The following is a 5141-nucleotide window of genomic DNA, read 5'->3' on the forward strand; positions in this document are numbered from 1 at the left end:
AAAGTCCTTAAAATATATTACTGTAAAATCTAGAAAAAAATGTACATTTTAAAAACATCAATTAACTGAGTAATCAGTGTAGTGGAGTTATTGACCCATGCAGAATTATGGCATACATTCATTAATTCTGTGAGCAAATAATTGTGCTGTAAATACAAAGATAACTGATATGGTTTGGCTGTGTCCCTACCCAAATCTCATCTTGAATTGTAACTCCCACAATCCCCATGTGTCATGGGAGGAGCCTGGTGGGAGGTGATTGAATTATGGGGACAGGTCTTTCCTGTGCTGTTCTCATGATAGTGAATGAGTCTCATGAGATCTGATATTTTTAAAAATGGGAGTTTCCCTGCACAAGCTCTCTCTTTGCTTGCTGTCATCCATGTAAGACATGACTTGCTCCTCCTTGCCTTCCGCCATGATTGTGAGGCTTCCTCAGCCACATAGAACTGTAAGTCCATTAAACCCTTTTTCCTGTATAAATTACCCAGTCTTGGGTATGTCTTTATCAGCAGCCTGAAATCAGACTAATACACTAGATATGGCCTACTTTGAGATACCTTACTGAATCTTGTAAAGCTGGGGAATTTCCCTTGTATTTTGGTAGTGCTTAGCTTACAAATTGTAGGATGAAGCCATATTCTCAGGAATCATGAAAATTAGTTGAAACATTTTGATTTGATTATTATTATTTTATGGCTGTTATGCTTTTAATGGAGGCAGATACAGAATTCGTCAATGCAAAATAATGTTTTACATACTCCTTAACATAGTGATTAATGTAAATTATATTTTGACAATGTAAAATACAGTGTGTTTGGCCTCAAAAAAGAAACTACAGAGTTAGCTGCAAATTAAGATAACTGGAAAGGCTCCTTACGTTGTTTTTTGCCCACCACCTTTATTATAATAGTTATATATGATGTCTGGGGAGGGAATTAAAAAATAATACAAAGCTCTTTCAGCTGTGGTTCAGAGAACTCTAGTGAAGCTGTATGGCAATGACTGTGGGACCATGGAGTTTCCCCAGAAGTATTTCAATAAGAGGCAGTTAAAGTTTAATAGTTTCAAAGTCTGGAAAGCAGCAAATATACCTTAGAGAATTTAAAAACATTATAAATATAAACCCCACTTCTCTCCTACAGAGACATTTTAAAGCATGGACATTACTTTAAGGAGACTGAGAAAACATCAGTAGTTTTCATAGAGCTTCAATGAACACCCCAAGGCACAAGTGTTGAAAATGGCCTGTTCACTAAAATGTCACTTTTGGAGGTACAGGTATACTGTGCTTACAGTGAGAGGATGACTTTATCCCTAGTTAAAAGCACCAGGTGTCAAGCTCTGCTTCCATTACCCAGGATGCACCAATAATCCCTATGATAGTGAATGGTTCAAGTACTATACTACATTTCCAACATGTCTTTTGCCTATTTGCTTAGTTGGTGCTGGGGTTCTTTTGAACCCTGCAGGTGTGTAGAATATTTTAAAAGGCTAGAACTACCTAAAAAATAGTCTTGAAATAATACCAAGCCCTTCTAAAGGAGCTCACTGGATATTTTAATAACATTTACAGAAGGAAAGACAAAATTTGCAGTAGCTGAGTTTCTTTCAAGTGAAGAATAATAATGTAGAACATGTAGTCTAAAATGTTTGGTAATTAATGTCAAAAGTTGCCAACATTATTCATATATTTTGGTAATTACTATCAGCCAGGTTAATTTTTTGTGCAAAATACACTGTATATTAATAGAATAGGAAAATCATTATTTCAGACCACTAACAAGAAAACCCACAGCTAGAGAAGCATCTATAGGGCAATTAAACATTAGGGAAGTTTACTAGCTTTAGAATACATCAATACACTTTGATTACAGAAATATTTCATTTTTAAAACTAGAGTGTTTTAATGTACTTTTAGTAACGACCCTATCTAAGGAGACTTGGAGGCTTGTGAAAAAGACATGTCCACAAAGATGCTGCAATTCTGGTGTTGGAGTGAATTAACACTTCTGTAAGAAGGAAGGAACTGAATCAGCTCAGCATCAGTAAACAACATTTTTCTTTTAAACAGTAACTCATAATCTGATGACTCACTTCGCTTTACTAGTTCAAAATTAGGCAGGAGAAGAACTAAGCTAACTGGTCAGACTCAGAAACACAATGATTTGGCAAGCCACAGTCACTCAGCTCATGATGTGTGACAATCAGCAGAAAGGCTGCTCAACTCTTGTCCATTCCTTCACATCCGTAGAGGAGTTCGATATATCCACTTGTTTTTATCAACTTTAAGCTGCATACTGGCAAAGAGATCACAAACTGCAGGGAGGCCCTAATGGTCTGGGGGGAAGTTAAGTTCCTCCCGTAGAGGTGAATTAAGTAATACTTCCTGGGCCTTCTTTTGAAGCATCCACTTGTCTTCTCCAGAGGATAGCTGGCTGAGGTTGCCCATCTTCTTTCCTGGCAGGACCCAGTCAGCTGTGTTAAAGGAACACCAGGAAGTGCTCATGGGGCTTTTTAGCTTTTGTTTGCCAGCTTTGTCTTCAGTATTAGGCACTTTCTTAGGACTTCCTTCTTTGTATGGGGGCCTGATAAGCCACTCTGACAAGGTGCTGTTCTTTATGACTTGGAAGGAATCAGCAATTCTAGAAGGAACCAGCAATTCTAGGAGGAACCATTGACTTTGGTGCTTTAGTTCTATTCTTTACTAGAAGGACAGAGCCACATATTCAGGGAATCTTTATGTTTCTCAGGCTCAGGTTTGGGTTCCATGGGCATCCCATTTTTATCCTTTCCTTCTTTGTTCAGAAGCCACTTATACAGAGCCTTCTCACAATTCTCATCATACACGCACTCTGCAAAGCTTGTGCAGGGCTCATTGGCTCTGCACACCTCCTCTACCTTACATGGGTCCTGATTGTTCTGAACCAGCCAATCCTCTGTAACCATGCTGGGGGTGTACAGTGGTTTCTTGGCCTCCAAGTGGTCATGCAGGCACTTCAGATTGCCCACGTTTTCCAACTCCATACCTTTGGGCTGGTTTCCCTGACAGTTGGTAACAGGAGTCAGTCTTGACAAGCCAATCATTCACATTATAGGACTGGAACAAGAGCTTAAACTTCTCACTGGTTTCATGACTGCCATTCTCGGGCTTCCCCAGCTTATGAGATTCCTGGGGAGTCACTAGCCAATCTGATAGGTTCATCTCATCTTGATCAGGAAGCTCTAGATCTTCAACCTTTTCCATTTCAATGGAGAACTAGTAGTGGAATGGCTGTTACACTTTTGATAACTTGGTTTTTCAGGAACTTCCTGTTGCTGATTCTTGAGGAGCAAGTTTTCTAAGCCCTTTAGGTTTCCCCAGACATTACTAAAGAAATTGCAGGCTCTGGAAGAAGTCTGACTATTCTCCAGGGTCTGCTTTTTGGTGAGCCAGTCCTGGGGGTTGGTGCTGGGTATGTAAGGAGCCTAATGACCACTGGCAGGTTTGCTTCCAAGGAGCCATTTGCTGAGAGGGATAGCTGCAATTCTGGATGCTGACTTCTGCTCTGGCATTGGGATATAGCTTCTCCTCCAGGAAAGGCCCAATATTTGATGAACTAGCATAAGCCATCAAGTGCTCAGGAATTTGAATTGTTTTGAGAGACCTAAATGTGGTGATGGTCTGGCACAGAGCAGTTGTGTCAGTTTCAAAGAGTAGGACATTTGAATCTTCATGCTTAAGGGTCAAACTGCCTGTTCTCTCCAGGCACACAGAGACTTGATTGGCTAGATCTTTGTTTTGGGTACACTCCAGTTGATGAATAAGACAATTGAACTGGGCTGATAACCAGTAGAGCTGCTGAGCCTGCTGTTGAAGTGTCTCCTCTTTAAGCTGATAGATGAGGTCCACCTGTTCATGTAGTCACACCTCATGGCTTCTAAGACGTTCCAGGTGACGGCTTATGCAACTGTGAATCTGAGCTTTGACCTCTTGCAAGTTATCTTTAATTTGCTGTTCAACCTGGAGAACTCCACCAATAGCAAGCTCCAAGTCCCTCCGTGCATCACTACCCCTCAAAAGGGGTTCTCTGTTACTGGAGCTGCCACTCTGGTCTTGGAAGGTATTCATTCTGCTCACAGCTCCAGGTCCGAGTGCCTCTCTGGGAAATCTGAGGGGACCTTGTGTGGACTGAGACACGGCCCCACACAAACCTAGGGCCCAAAGCTGATTCGATTATTGATCTAGTTCTTTGATTTCTTCCCATGAGAAAGCAGGAAAAGATGCTGAGTTACATGAGCAGGTAGGAAATCCTTCTCTCTACTTACATAATTTTGCCATTTTAGTGGAATTAGTCTGTTCTGCCTGTGACAGTATGTAAAGGTAGAAAGCTGCTCATACAAGGCTGAGTTATATTGACTCTTAAAAAATTCTTGGGCTGCTTTAAAATCTGGTTGATTGGATAAATTCATAGGGTTAAATATATTATGAACTTAGTTATCAGGAGTGAATTATTGTCTGTGGAGCAAAAAACATTTTAAAATGTGGTCTGTTCTGTCACCTAACACATCGAGATCTCCTACTGATAAAAACTTAGCACAGGAAATAGAAACTAAGTTTTCATTTTGGTCTAAGCAAAAAATAAATAAATAAAAAGATAAATAGCCGGCCATAATCAGGCATACTCAGATATACAGGATTATTTTATTTTCTCTAGAGTTGACACCATATAAATCTGGATTTGTGAAATCTATAGTTTTTTCCAAGTTCTGCCACTAATTCTGAGGCCTTGGTCAATCAGCCTTATGCTGTTGAGCCTCACCTTTAAAACAGGATGTCATCCATTGTAGGATTGTTGTGAGGATTAGCTGAAAAAATACATGCACGATGCCTCACACATGATAAACACTCAGTAGAAGGTAGCAGCTGCTGCTTGCCATTCAGATGCTCCAGAGAGTTGGTGGGAATCAAGAAAATTAGTCCCCTGGGAAGAAGTTTGAGGATGTCAAATCCAGAATTACATATATCTGGATAGCTTTTTGGTTTTGGCAAAAGAACTGGAGTAAGATGGTATCATCCTTTTTCTTGTTCTTTCTTTTCATTTAAAGTCCTTTTAAGATTTGTATTGGCATCAGAAGGCAGAGAACTGCAATCCCAATTG

The 5141-nt window shown here is 40.0% G+C and overlaps 1 pseudogene; it reads right to left on the reverse strand.

Annotated features, from left to right (window-relative positions):
- Positions 1-2242: 2242 nt before the first annotated feature.
- LOC100607419 lies at positions 2243-4120 on the reverse strand (annotated as a pseudogene).
- Positions 4121-5141: the final 1021 nt, after the last annotated feature.

This window comes from Nomascus leucogenys, chromosome 7b, assembly GCF_006542625.1.
Source record: "Nomascus leucogenys isolate Asia chromosome 7b, Asia_NLE_v1, whole genome shotgun sequence".
NCBI lineage: Eukaryota > Metazoa > Chordata > Mammalia > Primates > Hylobatidae > Nomascus > Nomascus leucogenys.